Below are 18,307 nucleotides of genomic sequence, written 5' to 3'. Positions count from 1 at the left end.
GGGTGTGTGCATTGTCCTTAGCGTAAGTTAGATTAAGTAGTGTGTAAGCCTAGGGACCGAGACCTCAGAAGTTTGGTCCCATAGGAACTTACCACAAATTTCCAAAAATTACATATCCTCCGACAAATAAGCACAGTCTGAGATTGCAGCCGTCTTCTGTGGGATCATTATACACGCCCTGAAGCTACATTCAAATGCACTCCATCCCTCTCACGCTAAAACAAGTGGTCCATCCCTCCCATACAATAATGGTCCATCTCTACCGATAGTCTGGGAGAGATCGACTACCTCGACTTCTGTTCGTAGGTAACGAACTCAATGGCCAATTTAAGTTAGTTTTATGCCTGCACGTTTGCCAAACTCACAGAAAAAAAGACTGCATCAATATTGTGCAAACTAAGCCTTAATACTGAAATTACCTGACTACACGATAAAAGTTCTTCGCCTACCAGTCTAGGGAACGTGATTTTTCTCCAGAACTAACACGAAAATGAGAGCAACACTTTTGAACCACGTTTCTTCACAAAAGAGCTTTCTCGCAAGTAGCGGGAACTGCTCTCCAGCTGCGCATTTCTGAAATACGCCACTGGTCCATCTCACTCTGTGGTCCAAATCTCCTGGGCTGACCCTACGACCCTGCTCGTATATATAAGCGAAGACGGCTCGTAATACCTTCAGTGCCAATGCACACCACGTCCGGACTCTTGTAGGAATACAGATGATGCTGCGAGCCATGAGGTTAATAGAGAGGGACGCTGCTAGCATGTGACAAATTGAGCATTTGTGTCGGCTGTCCAGCATGTCCGGATGACCGAGGCGGTTAAGTGAACCACTCGCATTAAGTGGGAGACCCGGTTCGAGTCAAAATCCGGCACAAATTTGAAATTTTCATTATTGAATTTATTTCAGTGCCCGGTTGCGGCTGAAGTCTTGCATTGCGCAGTTGCATTGCCTACAAAGATAACTAAGAACATGATGATTTACATGGACTAAACACTGATTGTGCAGGAAAAATATGACAGACTTACCTCATGTGGAAGTGGTCCGGAAAGAACAACGAATTCGCTCACTTTTATTGGCGGACTACGCAATTCGCGGGCGACAGCACTTGCAATTTTACTACACAATAAGAGACACTGGGGTAAATACTTGTCAGTCTGAGCGCACCCTAGCGAGACGATCGAGACCGTTCTGCCCCCGTAGTCCATTCCAACCGGTCTCCTCTACCAACTCTACTAGAGTTTTACTCCCACATTCAAGAGGGGAGTGAGCTGGAGCACCATCATGTAGCAGTCACGTTATCATTCGTACCACCGAAAGCACGTCTTCCAGCAGAGGTGGCAAGGTCTACATCTACATCTACATAGATGCTCCGCAAGCCACAGTACGGTGGTACCACTGCTTTCATTTCCTCTCCTGTTCCACTCGCAAATAGAGCGAGGGAAAAACGACTGTCTGTACGCCTCCTTATGAGCCCTAATTTTTCGTATCTCATCTTGTTGTATGTTGGTGGCACTAGAATCGTTCGGCAGTCAGCTTCAAATGTTGGTTCTGTAAATTTTTTCAGTATTGTTTCTCGGAAAGAACATCGCCTTCCCTCCAGGGATTCCCATCTGAGTTCCCGAAACATCTCCGTCAAACTTACGTCACCCGCAGGAAGTGCAGATAAGCCTCGACTGTGAGGCGTTGTGGGAGGCTGACTGGTCCTACGAGCAGTCGCCGACACATCGACGCTGAACCGGTCGTTATTGTTCGCTGCCACCACACCGTGAGGATTCTCCGTGGCCAACAGACGAGTGTTGTGAATGGTGACGATACTGCCCCTCGTAAAGGCAGTGTGGTCTGTGATAGGGTGGATGACAGATATCCCGCCGAGGTTGCCCTTTGTGGCAAAACCGTCGCCACATATCCAAGTCAATAGGTAATAAGGATACAGATAGTGGCGGTTGTAGAGAATGACCCACACGGTAGTGTGGCCTGGCTGATGCTGCCGGCTATCCTGCCCAGTGCTGATACCGGGGCCACTGTCAAAGATCTTATACCTCCACCTTCAAGAAGATGTATCTCCCTTGGAGCCCCTTTCGCTCACATCCATATGAAGTTTTTTGCTCCATATGTTGCAGCATGCCTCCATTTAGCAGAATTACTTTATATACTTGGAAACTTAAAAGTAATTAGTAAACGTGTATGCTTAAAATTAACGATATATATATTAAGAACGTAAGAAAGTAGGCAGATACGAAGGAGTTTAGATTTGTAGATTGCCACCGCCTGTGATAGCCAGGAGCGAGTGCTTCAGAAAGACGTTTAGCCTCTCGCTGTTGGGAAGCCACTACCCGATTTACTACTGCTTGCCGGTGTTGTACACTGCAGCTTTTACTGTCTTCCCTTTCTATCTTTGTCTTACAATCTTATAGTACTGTCTAATGTACACTGAATTTCGTATTTGACAGCCGGATCTCTGACGGTAGTATTAGTCCTATGCTTAATTTTCACCTGCTGTCGATATCCGAGTCCTGTCTCTTATTGATGTTCACTATGACTCTAGAGATGGCGTCACGTGCTACCTCATAAAGCAGATGTCGTGGGTTGGACTCCTGTGTCAGTCATAGGTTTCGGCCTTACAGTTCAATGGCTCTGCGTTTGTGTATGTGTGTGTGTGTGTGTGTGTGTGTGTGTGTGTGTGTGTCTATATGAGACTAATTTAATGTGGAAAGAAATGAACAGGTACACTGAAGTAATTTGCTGTACTGCCGGCCGGAGTGGCCGAGCGGTTCTAGGCGCTACAGTCTGGAACCACGCGAGCGCTACGGTCGCAGGTTCGAATCCTGCCTCGGTCATGGATGCGTGTGATGTTCTGAGGTTAGTTAGGTTTAAGTAGTTCTAAGTTCTAGGGGACTGATGACCTCGGAAGTTAAGTCCCATAGTGCTCAGAGCCATTTGAACCATTTGCTGTACTGGTAAAGATTGTAACTTCTTCTTATATATTAAGATATTATTCTTTAAAGACATTCATAACCAAATGGGAAACGAAGTTCAGTGGTACAATAGTTATAAGATTTTCGATGAAATTTTGATAAAAATAACTACTTAGTCTTCTAAATACATGTGTTAAGATAGGCAACTGAAATAGAATGAACGGCGCGTATCACCTCCATCAGTGTCAGAAACTGTGCAGCGTTAGCATTGGCGCTATGTTACGTCGTGAGTTGTCAGAGTGAAGCAGTAAAGATATGTCGGTTGCGTCGCAGTCCCCGCCCCAATCCCCCACCCTGAAATTGTGTTTCTTTTCCTGTATTTGGCACTGGTAGTTCTCTCAACAGTTCACATTTTACATTGGCACAGGTGCAATATATTTTTACTAAATGCAGAAGCGTATTGAAAGTACAAAAGCAGTTACATGCTAATTTGACACGCTACGATAAATTTCTATAATATCTCGTATATGTGTACATTGTTTCCGAATAGTAAACAGGACGGACCGCAAGTAAACTGGACGCGTGGTCTGTTCAGTTGCCGGATTAGTTGTTTCCTATGAGCTTCATATTTAGAACAAGCGAAGACCATACAATATATGTCTGCAGTAGATTTATCATCGGAGTCGTATTGCTGTTGTTCACTGATTCTGAACGGAAGAACTGCTACACTAACGTCGCAGAACCTTATTCTTCTTAGGCTTGCGACGTATGCTGAACTTGTGGTCTATGAATCTAGATTTTAAAGGAATTCCTTGCTGGATGGTGGTAGCTTATGCAGCTGATAGTACCAGAGCGCTTCCGATTTTCTTTTTAGCATTCTCGAGCTTTGTTTTTTATCTATGTTGCGAGATCGGAATGTGGAATGGTTGTATCACTCAATACTACTACGTTTTTCATTGTGCTACTCGCATTATTGCAACGACTGCATCGAACGTTCGTTGGTCAGGGATAAATAAATGTATGTCCAGATTAAATATATCTTATTCCACCGAATGAGATGGTGTGGAAGTAAGACCTTGGGACTAGATTCGCGAATGCGGCTGTTAAAATCCCCGTCGGATCACTCGGATTTAGGTTTCCCGTGGTTTCACTGAGTCACTTCAGGTGACTGCTGGGATAGTACACGGCCGATATCCATCCCCGTCCCGGCTTGTGATCCAGTTTCTAACGACTTCATGGTCTATGGGACATTTAATCTTGCTTTATTTTTTACATTTCACTCCACCATGGCTTTTATACGAATATTTCAGAGAAACTCTGCCGAAATATGCTCTGTAGGTATTACTACGCCAAAAGATCTTAATATCGTCGCTCAAGCAAGACCCACTCGAATCGATCTCGGATGACAGTAACACATATAGCCGCCTCTTTCGTATCAGAACCTGCCAAGCCGCGTCGAGATTTTATCTGGCATGCAAAATGGCTCCATTATCGAAATATTTGATGAAGTTCGGGCCGAAATGTGTCTGTCAAACGGTAACCACTGTGATCCAGCAGAAACGAAGTCAAATACTCGGGTGATAAATATTATTACGTATACCGGCGGTAGTTTTTATGCAAAGCAGCTGTGACAGGTTCTTAATGGCTGACAATGGGATTGATTACAGCGCATTAGTTCGTCACTGGCGGACGGCGCAAGGACGACCGCGCGCTGTCAGCCGGCTTTAATTAGCCCTGAAATATTTTACGCCGCGCATGAAACGGATTGTTCTCCATTCGTCTTAATTATAGCGCCGGGACGGGCCGGACTGGCCGCCTTCTTTGGCTTCTTTTGTGGCGGCGGGGGAGCGGCGCCTATATTTAGCGTGTCGATAGGTGGCCACAGGTAGCAACAGATGGGGCCTGACGCGCACCTGGCGTTTGGCGAAGCCGTCACGGCGAATCGCGACCAAGTCGCCGCGATTAATGCCTGCTCGCTCCCGCAGAATTGTAAATTATGGCGGCCATTCGCTCAGTGTCACGCCTAACGGCCTGTGTGCATCTACTTTGAGGTTAGCACTACGCAGCCGTGTCTACGGGCGACGCGTTGGGTACTTGCTGCTCTCTTCGCTGACGAGGCGAGCGCGCTTAGTTCGGCCAATGCCACAGACTTCATTAATTCCTTGTAACATGAGGAACAAAGAGTAGGAAGGAATGAGAGAAAAGTAGAGAAAACTAAGAAAAAAGATGAGAAGGAGGAGGAGGAGAAGGAAGGAAAGACGACAGAGTAGTTGGAGGAAAGAGAAAAATGGAGAAAAGAGGAGGAAGAGGAGAAGGAAAAGGAAATATAAAAGAAGAAAAAAGATGGGGTGGAGGAGGAAAGAGAAAAGAAGAAAAAAGAGGAGGAGGAAGAGGACGAAAGAGAAGAGAAGAGGAAAAAGAAGGAGAAAAGAATAGGAGGAAGGAAGAAAAATAGGAAGAGGAAGAAAAAGAAAAGAGGAGAGGAAAAAGAAGGAGTAGGTGAAAAGAGAGAAGAGGAGGAGGAGGAAAGGGAAAAGAGGGGAAAAGAAGAGGAGGAGAAGAAAGAGAAAAGAGGAGGAAGAGGAAGGAAAAAAGAGGAGAAAGAGGAGGAGGTCGAAAGAGAAAAGAGGGGAGAAAGAGGAGGAGGGGAAAAGAGAAAAGAAGGGAGAAAGAGGAGGAAGGGAAAAGAGAAAAGAGGGAAGAAAGAGGAGGAGGGGAAAAGAGAAAAGAGGGAAAAAAGAGGAGTAGGGGAAAAGAGGAAGGAAGCGATTTCCTCGCTTTGACTGTAGTAGCTTTTATCGTGCTATATCAGGAACTATGACTATCATCGGCGCCCCTTTCCACAGCCTAAGCCTCCAACCGCGGCTTCCGCCACAGCCCTGCGCTGGCTGGCCGACGATACACCGTAGGCACTAACCACTGACTCGGCGCTGTCTCCGGGAGATGTGGGTTGTTCCAAAAGATACAGCTGAACCTCTCCCCATCTTCAAGCACATCTCGAGCCTCCGGCATCGGCCACTGCCACAGCCCCGCGCGCCCTGCGCTGATTCAGACGATGCGTTGGAGGCACCGACCACAAACACTGCTCTGTGTTCTGGGAGATGTTGCTCGTTCCAATGGATACAGCTAACTGATTGTCGCCGTCCGTGACTGTTCCGAACTCGGCTACGGCGGCACTCTCGTCGATCACACGACCAGATCCTTCTGCCCTCTAGCGGCACGAGCGCGACCCACTATTGACAGTAATCTCTGGGGGCGGCGAAATGGACCATACTGTTGGACACGGCATAGAACTTTGTAAGTACGCTATCGTGGGATAATTGTCAGCAATCTTCAAGCATCTGCTCGTTCAGGTTTTCCAGCAATTCCTTGACGCTTTTCCATGGTTCAAACAACCCTGTAATCATTTGTGCTGCCCTTTCTTTTCTGTATCAGTATCCTCTGTTTGGTCTATTTGGTATGTCTTCCACTCAATTGATCAGTACTGTAGGATGGGTCGCAAAGTATTCTGTAAAGAACCTGCTTCATAGAGTAATCATTTTTCCTGTCAGTGAAACGACGCCTGCCACCGGCTTTACCTAGGACGGGGCCCATGTAATTATTCCATTTTATATCACTATAAGTTGTTACACCGTGATATTTGTACGACCTGACCGATTCCAATTGCGACTCAGTGATGTTGTAGTTTTAGGGTACTACCCTTCTACATTTTGTGAAGTGCACAGTTTTATATTTATGAGCATTTATAGCGAGCTGCCAATTTTTGCCAACTTTGGAATTTTTATCAAGATCCTACTGAATTTCAAACATTCAAAAAGTACTGCCTTTACCTGACAACCTTGACCCATGGCATGATCGACATTTTCGAAATCCGTGCTGGTTGCGTGGAGGAAACCATTCTGTTCGAGATGACCTGAGAACGTGTCCTAAAATTCTACAGCAGATGAATGTCGAAGATAATGGACGGTAGTTGTGAGGAACGCTTCCGCTGCAGGACACATCTGCTAGCCTCATTATTGACGTCGGTAACATCAGAGTTATTTCGTTACTTCGACAGTCGTGATTTTACAGGGAAAGATAATGGTGGATATTGTGGAAAGCTCGGGTTTTCTTAAAGAATTAACGCGACAAGAAGGTCAAGAACATTAAATATACCACGAAATACGTGTTGTATTACCTGGCTGCTGCCCTACCGCCTAGAGTCGTGCAGGTCCTCCAGTGGGGATGAGAAGATCGACCGTTGTGCACGGTGGAGGACAATGCCTCAGCCGTGGTCCAGATGAGTGACGGGTGAGGAACACACTGGATTCCACAGGGCGGGCGGCGCTATTCTGAGTGCCCGGCGCTTATTCAGCGCAGCCATCCGTGACTCACGGCTCGCCAGTGCCCACCGGGCAGCATACCCACCAGGCGCCTGTACACCGAGAACCCATAGCCCGGTCCCGCGAACTACGTGTAGCGTCTTGCAGTTGTCGTGCTTGAGAACTAGCCAATACGTATTGTTGTGCGTAGGCAACAAGCGTTTTGTTGTTGCCGTAGTCTTCAGCCCTCAGACCTGTATTGCACAATTTGTAGGACTGTGAAACGGAATTATCACACAAACTCAGTCGTATGTAAAATATCTGTCAGTTTTCGATTCATTGGGGGGGGGGGGGGGAACTCAGTCTACAAAGGATTATGCCTACAAAACATTCGTGTGGCCCATCGTAGAATATTTCCCCAGTGTGTTGACCGTAGCAAATAGACCTAACAGCGATACTGAACATACACAAAGGTTGTCACAACATATGGTGACAGATTTATTTCACCAACGAATGAACGTCACGGAATTGTTGGATAATCTGAACTGACAACGCTTGAAAACAAAAATCAATCATCCCGCGATAGCTTACTTCAAAGTCTGAAGAACAAATGTAGAGTTAGAAACCTAGGAAGTACTACAGGCCCTTTCATATCGATCCCGCAGAGCCGATGAGGACATTACAAATTAAAGCTCGCTCAGAGGCATTTAAGCAATCATTCTTCCCGCGCTCCAGCACGTCTAGAAATAAGCTCTGGTAAGTAGTGCGGTGGGAAGTGCCCTCTGCCATGCACTTCACAAAGGTTTTCAGAGTTCGCATGTAGGTGCAGAAGTCTCGCATACTGCCAACCACGGAATATCAAATGTTAAAGCAAAGAGTAAATATTTCTTAGCAGCTTCACGCTGCGATTTAAAAACTGCACATTGCATAAAACTACTGGAAACTGAGTATACCAGCTGTCAGATATATTCACTCAGTAAAATACACCGTTAGTCACTGACCTGAAAACACTATAACTCGTAGTTATTACTACGAGGCGCAGTGCCTGTAATGGTACTGGAAGAATATATACTGTCACTCGTAAGAGTCGTCAGGTGCATTTTTTCTGACGTTTTGGCAGATATTTGCAGTTTTGTTTTTTCAATTTGTGGTTGGAGTCAGCCGAAACAAATACAGGGTGAACCAGAATATCACCGACAAGATTTAAGAGGTGATAGAAAACAAGAAAACGGTATCTAGTAAACAAGGGCTGTAAAATGCTTATCGTAAGCAGTTGCTCAGTAGAAGATATGTGTCTCCCAACAGCGAAGATCAACAGGTACTCATAGGAAACCTGAGTATCACCCGGTGTATACAATGTTCAAATAACTTACGGGAATACAGCCGGGTGTCGTCTTCGACAACAGCCACTAGAGGATCAGAATTAATGCTACGTTGGTTACGAACTTTCACTTTCGATAACTTTTGATATCGGTCGTCTTTGCTTGTGTGGTGGCCGTAGGGTCCCCATTGTGTGTGTGTGTGTGTGTGTGTGTGTGTGTGTGTGTGTGTGCGTGCGTGCGTGCGTGTGCGCTCGCGCATGAGTGTGGGTGAATGTGGGTGTGGGTGCATGGGTGTGTGTGTGATCTTTCTGTTCTGCATACAGAGGTTTTAAACTCCCTTGCACAGAGTTTCGTTGCAGCATTTGCGTCTTGAAAACGACAGGATGTGCACCTGACGAAATACCGACGTTTTTCGAAGACATCACCCGGCTGGATTCTGGTAAATTATTTGAAGAAGTATTCATAGCTCTTATGTATGAGAGCCTATCCTTACTAAACATTTTTTTCTTGGTTTCGTCGATACTACCACCTCTTAAATTTTGTCTATGGAGTTCTGGTCGCCCCGTATGCTTGTGTTATTCTAATACAATTACGGCTACTGCTATTTCCTAGAAGTCTTCGAACATTAGCAATTATAACAGCAATAGCCATGGCGCAATTATAAATAGACCAGACCAGAGCGAATACAATATAGTGACTGTTAAAATCTAAAGATCGTCTTTCTGTTTTCCACGGTGAGTTGTGGATGTTGTGACTCGCAGACCACTGTTCCGCACCTTATCTCATTTGCATTAGTCTCCCGCTTGCTGCATTTCCCGGAACACGAAGCTAGTTTACGGTTAGAAAGTCGTTAGTAGGAAACATGAAAGGAAATTTTTTCCAAAATTATTATTAAAAAGATATTTTTTCCTACTTGTCGCCCTAGTCTCATTACTAAGCAACAGTTTGATTTTCATTATTCCCGCCTTAGTTTGAAATCAATATTTTAGCGCACAGTAAAAAAACGTATGTAACTGGACCGTTACAGTTGTGGCAGGGTGAGGCGGTAAGCGTTAAGGCTTGTATTGACTGTAACGGGAAGTCCAGAAACTTAGCAAATAATGGAGCGGCAATTATTTTCTTAATTTCGCCTATCTAATGGACAAAACACTATATCGGGCTTCTAGTGCTAACTGAAATGCTTGCAGATTCTGACGTTGAGCGTTGGAGCGCGCTGGGAGATGAATGCAAGGCTCTGATAATCACAGCTGTGGTAAGAGTTGTGGGCATGCGCTGTACCTGTTGCCTTTGTCAACACGCGGCCAGGCTGCGGGGCGGGATCGCTGTAGCGGAACAGCGGCGTGGCGCGGCTCTGCTCTTCCGAGAAGCGGCGGCGCTGCGGCCGTCGCCGATACCTCGTAGCGCAGCCACGTCCTCCTAAAAGACCTCTTTGTCCCGCGGCCAGCTTCCCGGAACCGCACCAGTGTGTACCCCTTCCGGCCCCACACCGCACGGCGACAAATCAGGCCCGGCGACCAGATAAGAAGCCACTGGTAACTCCAGGTTCCTCTCGTTACAACGGCGCCGGTTGACCGAGGATTGACTCGCAAGTAGTTCGAAGAATGGTGCATATAACTGAGATGCGTATTACTGAATAAAGATTGTTTGTCTCGATCTATATCTTTCAAAAAAGTAGAGCTGCCGAGTTAGATTGGAAATGAAATGCACACTAGCAATAGAAAGCAAGGCGTTTAAGAAAACTGAAAATTGTTCATGTCATTTTAAATGTTTGGCACTATTTCTTATCGTCTATATGTTTCACCATATTATTGTTGCCCGCCGACTTTGTTACCTGTATGTGAATGCTGATTTCAGTAACTAATGGCTCTGAGCACTATGCGACTTAACTTCTTCGGTCATCAGTCACCTAGAACTTAGAACTAATTAAACTTAACTAACCTAAGGACATCACACACATCCATGCCCGAGGCAGGATTCGAACCTGCGACCGTAGCTGTCACGCGGTTCCAGACTGAAGCGCCTTTAACCGCACGGCCACACCGGCCGGCTTCAGTAACTAATGCAGGGATGTTTATGACATACGAATTCCCTTGAAAACTACACCTCTCTGATATGCCTCCTGCTGACCACAGTCGCTCAACCAAGCCCACGTGCATCTTTTGGTTCTGCGTTCTAACTGACGGGGAAGGAATTCATCAGACGGCCTGTTGAGTATTGGTATCCCTACGTGGTGAAATTTCCTCTATCTTCGCGTGTGATTTATGTCTGTATATAAGCTTCTTGCAGAAACCAAGCGTTACATAGTCCGCCTGCCGCGTTGGCCGAGAGGTTCTAGGCGCTTCAGTCCGGAACCACGCGGCTGCTACGGTCGCAGATTCGAATCCTGCACGGACATGGATGTGTGTGATGTCCTTAGTTTAGTTAGGTTTAAGTAGTTCTAAGTCTAGGGGACTGTTGACCTCAGATGTTAAGTCCCATAGTGCTTAGAGACATTTGAAGTGACATAGTCCGCATGGACAACTGCAGAAAGAGGTCTGTCACAGACTTATGTTCGGGAATTCCTGCTCTGATCAAGTTCGTGAGAAGCTTTCTTAACGCGAACATCCTAGCAGGGTTTCTACTCGTCATAAAAGTCATGAAAGTTATGAAAAAATAATGAAAATCAACAGATTATTATGAAAGTAATGAAACTAAGTGGTCGTGATTTTTGTTTTGTGTGTCAGGCAGATGCATTTCTAGAAGTACAAAGTTCGCCCTACCCCGAAAACGTTTTACCAAGCAGTACATTCAATAAACTACTTGCATATTCATTGCGTACAACTGTGTAAACAATGTTAGGACAGCCTCTGCTATTGCGGTTTGGAACATTGAGAGGCAGGTGCGGAGGGAGAACAATATGAGGTGTATACACCACGTAGAAATGACGCGTAAACTGTAGCTATGCGTAAGACTGTGTTGCCATCTGATTTGTTGGTGGAGGAGCATAAGTTAGAACAACTGTTTCTTCTATTCAAATATCGTTAATCCGCGTCTCTTCTATTCAAAAATCGTTAATCCGCGTCTCTTCTATCCAAAAATCGTTAATCCGCGTCTTATTCGGAAAGGCATTTCTTTAAATAATAATATAAAAGTATTGGAATTTTAACCTCGTTCTAAAGGCGTTAATGACAATCAGAGTAGTATCGCTTACTTGCTAGACAATAAGTTTTCCACACTATATTAGTCAGGGTAGCTTGTAATTCTATTAGCTGTTTGCGTTCTTATTTATTTATGTTTTTTAAGTTTCATTTCTTCGTACCACGTCAGATTTTCCTTATTGTACAATACAAATACCATAATAATAAGTTTCTGCGTGTGGAATGAATGCTATAAGTAGTTTAATTCATAATCATTTTTTTTAATTTGTGGTAAGTTCTATGGGTCCAAACTGCTGAGGTCATCGGTCCCTAAGCTTACACACTACTTAATCTAACTTAAAGTAACTTACGCTAAGGACAACACACACACACACACCCATGCTCTAGGGAGGACTCGAACCTCCGACGGGGGAGCCGCGCGAACCGTGACAAGGCGCCACAGACCGCACGGAACGTCATAATATGTGAGCCCAGGACATGTTCCAATTTTTCAGCGGATCGACGTTAGAGATATAGTTTTGTGCGTCTGTTCGACGACAATTCTTGTAAATGGGAATGATCTGTTCTTTTCTCCAATCATCAAGAACACTCCGCTCCTTCACAGACCTACCTTACAATGCTGCATACTTTGTACAGAACGGTATTTGTTTGTCGTCCCGTCGAGTGGTCTTATCTCTGTTGACCGATTTCAGTTACTTTTCTGTCCCATGATACACTTATTCCGATATCAGCCGTGTCTGGCTGTGGAACGACACGTGTAACTTAGTTTCTGAAGTCCCTATGTATGTGTAAAAATATAAATGGTTTTATTAAATTGTTCTTTGGAGGAGGTCATGACTCCGCGTGAACCTACTCTGGTAATGCTCTAAACAGGGTGTCGCAGAAAAGCTGCGACAAAGTTCGAGGGGTTATAGAGGGTGCTCGGGGAACAAATCGAGGATAGGAATTCTTGTACGAAAACATCATTTAACGCCGGTAAAAATCGTCGAAGTTATAGGCGTCGGTGGCTGCCACCATCGCTACGACCTCAAACGTGACTTCGTTCGTTGTTGTTGTTGTTGTGGTCTTCAGTCCTGAGACTGGTTTGATGCAGCTCTCCATGCTCTCTATCCTGTGTAAGCTTCCTCATCTCCCAGTACCTAATGCAACTTACATCCTTCTGAAACTGCTTAGTGTATTCATCTCTTGGTCTCCCTCTACGATTTATACCCTCCACGCTGCCCTCCAATGCTAAGTCGTAGGCGGACCTAAACGGAACGTCTCTCCGTATTGTTTGTTATTAAGTGATCGTGACCGACAGCTAATGGAGAAGATGGAGATAGGTACTGTATAGAAATGCCTTATCTCCTATCAATGCGGTCTTCTGTTGTCCCTTTGGATGACAGTTTTGGACACGGTTTCCATCTGCAGTTTATACCGAAAAACTCTAAATTTGTACAGGGTTCCAGGAGAAAAATAAACTTTGGATGGAAATCCTTGCCCGAAACCGTCGTCCACCGAGGCAAGAGAGCATCACCCTGATACGCCTTTCTACGCTGCAGCTATATCCACCTTCTCCCCTGGCGATCAGTCGCGATAACTGAGTAACAAACATCACTCCGCCTACGGTCAGCGTACAAAGTCACGTCTTCTGTCGAAGGGGTGGCTTAGTGGCAGCGTCGGCGCCTTTAAAAACTATGTTGTGTCGTTGGATAAGTTTCCGAACACAGCTTCCTATCCTCGATTTGTTCATCAAGGCACGTCGCTGGCTGACCGTCTCCAGAGTCATCGAACTCTGCACGGTATGAGTGATAGGCAGTTCGGATTCCGAAAGGGTCGCTCCACTCAGGCTGCGATCAATGAGGTTTGCCGGATTGTTCACTCTGCGATATCAAAGTATGTTCTTGGCATAATGATAGCCATCTCAGGGGCCTTCGACAACCTGTGCTGGCCGGCACTCTTCTCTCGCCTAAGAGAGATTGGGTGCCCGCAGCTGCTGTATGGCTGTCTGGAGGCCTACTGTGATGGAAGAACTGCTAAGATAACGGCTCCTGGAGCCGTCGTATCTAAAAGAGTATCCCGTGGTTGTCCCCAGGGATCGGTGTGTGGTCCCATTTTCTGGGATATCAACATGGAACCATTGTTGAACGTCCTGCAGGAAGAGACTGCAGTTCTGGGTGTAGTTGCTTATGCTGATGATCTCGCAATTCTAGTAGAAGGTGACACTCGCAATGTGATCGAAGACCGATCACGACTGGCTATTGAATTGTTAACCAACTGGTGTAACAAGACTAAAATGTCTATTGCACCACAAAAATCGCTATATATGCTCTTGAAAGGCAAGTTAAATAGGGACCCAACAGTCAGAATTAATGGCCAGGCAGTGTCGCGACAGAGATATGCCCGTTACCTTGGGGTATATTTAGATGAGAATTGTAGTTTCATTCCGCATATTGAGCAAATAACGACAAAGTCCTCAGCTCTGTTCAATAAGATAATATCAATTGGACAAAGAAGGTTCCATCTGCCGTCAAAGGCAATAAATATCTATCATAACAGCATATTGGCACCAATAGTAGGGCACGCATCCAGTGTGTGGGCCCACAGGTTAGCTCTGGTTCGGCCTGCCGCTGCTGTCAGGCGAATACAGAGGAACGTTCTGTTGAGATGCATTGGAGCATTCAACACAAGCCCAACAGATGCACTGTTAGTAATTATGGGTCTATGTCCACTAGACCTGATAATAAGGCAGCACGCAGCCTTCTACTGGCTGCGCAAACAGAACATCGACATGGTGCAAATTATAATGGGCACTCCTCTTGTAAGCGTCAAATCCATTCGAGAAAAAATGCTTGACATTTGGCAGGACGAATGGGATGGGTCCAGTACAGGCCGCAGAGTCCATGGGTTTCTACCCACAGTAAGGGAAAGACTAAAGAACAAGATAATGAAGCCCTCACAGGGCCTAGTCCACTTCCTTACAGGCCATGGTCCCTACCCCACGTACCTGCATAAGATAGGGAAAAGGCCAACACCGGAGTGTGACTGTGGTGCTCACACAGGATCGCCAGAACACAAAGTGTTTGAGTGTCCAATATATGAGCAGGCTGTCTCAGTTGAGAGGCAGCTTCTGCAGACAAGAGATATAAGTGTTATACTAACAAATGGCGAATTGTTTAGCAATTTTGCAAAATTAGTGAACAAAATCTCAAGGGAGGCCCAGCGAGCCTACCTTGGGAGAGGGTAAATGCGCTTCAGATCTAATGCACAATTGTAAATATGTAAATACTACGTTTGTTTGAGGCTTGAATTGTAGTAGCTAGTAGTTGTAGTTAGATGAGTATGGTGGTGGGGGGAATAAAAGAGTGGTATAAATGGAGTGGTTTCTTCTAGTAGTAGCGGCCCGCCTCCCCGTGGCTAGGGACGGGCAACTCTCTGGCAAGATTCCAGAGAGGCTAAGAGGCTGATCATTCATATAAAGCACAATGTTGTGTAATAAGTAGATAATGTGCATGCATTAATAAACCACTTATGTAGTACTAATAGCAGAGATAGTCTGTCTTAACACACCCACTCAAAAGTGTCAGAAAGTGGGTTATGCATGTTTCACAAATTTGGGAAAAAAAAGGTCCTTCGATGTTTGACACAGTACTTGTGGGACATCCTCTACAGTGTTATTGCGGGGCGTGGCGTGTCTGAAGGTGCCTCTGCAGAGAGAGAGAGAGAGAGAGAGAGAGAGTAACAGGAAAACGTGGAAGAGATTCGCTTTGCTTTCTGAATAGTGGCACACAGCCGTTTCGTGAGAGTACAAGAGGCATTACAGCCCGGCTTTCGAGTGTCCTTGTATAACAGAGTGAGTGGGTATCGCGCGCGGCAGAACGGGCGCTATCGGCTCCCAGATGGGCCACGAGGCGGAGCCGTATCGGCAGTCGTCGGTGCAGCGATGAGGCGCGCGATCTAATTACCTGAGTGCTCGCCGGCCGATTGTTGCCGTTTGAAGACGCTGCCCCGCGACGGCATTGTCCCGCGGTAGACAATGGCCGCGATAGGCGGGCCGCTTTGTGCCCGCCGCCGGCCGGCGTATCTCAATATAATTAAGAATGAACGACATGCGGCCCGTCAGCCGATGATGGCTGTCCGTCGCGCCGCCAACATTTGTTTCGTGACGCAGCACGATCGATGCCTTTGTTCGGCGGCAGGGCGGCCGCGTACGTGAGCGCGCCGCCCCAGAGGCACTCGGGCCTACACTGCTGCCGGGCGCCTCCGCTGTAAACACCGAGCCCTGCAGCGCCCGCCGAAGGTTGACGTCTTTCCTTACTTTGCGGTTTCACATTCCATGAAAACGGAGGCCAATTGAACACTCACGGGCAATTATTTAGACCGAACTAGCAGTATCCCAACTACGGGGGCCATTCGATAAGTAATGCAACAATTTGTTTTCTGAAAGCTGTTGGTTTTATTCAGGTTTACAGTACACCATATTATTACGCACACTTTCTGCAAAACTCTATTTTTCAACATAATCTCGATTCAGTTCGGCGGCCTTAGGGGAGGGCCTTGTTTGCATGCGTGGTAACACTGTACTGGTCGCCGTCAAATCCGTCTTGTAGAATCAACAACCTGTTTGATTATCCACTTACTGCTGCCCACAGAATGCATCCTTCATTGGGCCAAACAGATCGAAGTCGGAAGGTGCGAAATACGGGCTGCAGGGTGGATGAGGAAGAGCAGACCAATGAAGTATGTAAGCTCCTCTCGGGTGCACACACTAGTATGAGGCCTTGCGTTGCGGTGCAGAATAAGTTCGTTTCCATTTCTAAGGCGTCCGCCCCCGATAGCTGAGTGGTCAGCGCGACAGAATGTCAATCCTAAGGGCCCGGGTTCGATTCCCGGCTGGGTCGGAGATTTTCTCTGCTCAGGGACTGGGTGTTGTGTTGTCCAAATCATCATCATTTCATCCCCATCGACGCGCAAGTCGCCGAAGTGGCGACTTGCACCCGGCGAACGGTCTACCCGACGGGAGGCCCTAGCCACACGGCATTTCCATTTCTATGGCGACGATCACGCCGAAGTCGTTTCTTCATTTCTCTGAGGGGAGCACAGTACACTTCAGAGTTTACCGCAGCAATATGAGGATGGACATCAAACAGAATAAACCCTTCAGAGTCCCAGAATACCGTAGGCATGACTTTAGCGGCTGAGGGTTCGGCTTCGAACTTTTTCTTCGGGGACGGCCGCTTTGTTGCCGGTTCGAAGTAACGAACCCATGTTTCTTCGCTTGTCGCCATGTTCGACAAAAAACTGCCATGATTGGTACAGTAACGCGCAAGCAATTCCGCACAGATGGTCTTCATTGCTCTTTACCGTTTTCTGTTAGGTGGAGGACGACGGAGAAAGGGATTAATGGGTAAGGGTAAGGCAAGCGGCAGTCAGAAGCCCTTTTTATGCATAAAGAATTAAAATTCCATCCCTACAAAATGCTCATTGTTCAACAACTTAAGGAAACTGATTTTTCTGTACGGGAAGACTTCGCTTACAGAATGCAAGTGATTTTGGGATCGAATGAAAATAAAATTTTATTGATGAGCGATGAAGCTCATTTTCGTTTAAACGGGACCGTGAACAAGCAAAACATACGTTACTGGGCTCCAGAGCATCCACACCTTATCCACCAGCGTCCTCTACACTCAGAAAAAGTAACAGTCTGGTGTGCTCTTGGACCTTTTTTTTTTTTTTTTTAAGAAAACAGGGTCACAGTCACTGTTAATTCGGTTCATTACATTCGTATGCTTGAAACATTCTTGAAACCAGAACTAAGAAGACGACGAATCCCTTTCAAACGCGTTTGGTTCCAACACAATGGGGGCAACATCGCACACCGCAAACACTTCAATGACAGTTCTTAGACGCATGTTTCCTGGCCGGTTTTGGCAATGTTCCTTGGCCTCCCAGGTCTCCCGACTTGTCAGTGTGTGACTTTTTCTGTGGGGGTACCTTAAGAACTGTGTCTATAACCACAAACCACGAAAGTTGGACGAGCCGAAAACTGCAATCATTCAAGAAATTGCTGCCATCCCTGCAGAGATTTTAGTCCGTGTGATGGAGGATTTTGAGAAGAGACTTGAGTCCTGCATTCGAAATGATGGACATCACCTTGACGACATTATTTTTCGAAAATAACTTTGTTAACTAAAATGGCAAATAATGAGCTTTGATTTTGTGTAAATAAACATGCATTAATTTTAAAGTTGGCTGAGTATTATTTCATTAAAAATCGTCCGACTCCCGGACACACTGTACATGTACCTCGCATTTACCGATCTCCTCATTCGGGTAATTCCTTTGTGGTGCGTCGTCTTTTTTGTCTTAGGTTTTGAGTCCTGGTTGGAGCAAGGGTTTATTTTCCGGTTAAGGTTTTAGCTGTGTCATAGTTTACAGGGGTGCAGGGGCATACCACCTGCAGCAAGATGATAACTGAACATCATTTTTGAACTGAAACCTTCTGATTACGTGATGACTGGGTGTTGTGTGATGTCCTTAGGTTAGTTAGGTTTAAGTAGTTCTAAGTTCTAGGGGACTGATAACCATAGATGTTAAGTCCCATAGTGCTCAGAGCCATTTGAACCTTCTGATTAATGACTTTTTTTTAC

The sequence above is a fragment of the Schistocerca serialis genome, chromosome 1 (genome assembly GCF_023864345.2).
Source record: "Schistocerca serialis cubense isolate TAMUIC-IGC-003099 chromosome 1, iqSchSeri2.2, whole genome shotgun sequence".
NCBI lineage: Eukaryota > Metazoa > Arthropoda > Insecta > Orthoptera > Acrididae > Schistocerca > Schistocerca serialis.
This window is presented reverse-complemented; position numbering follows the sequence as displayed.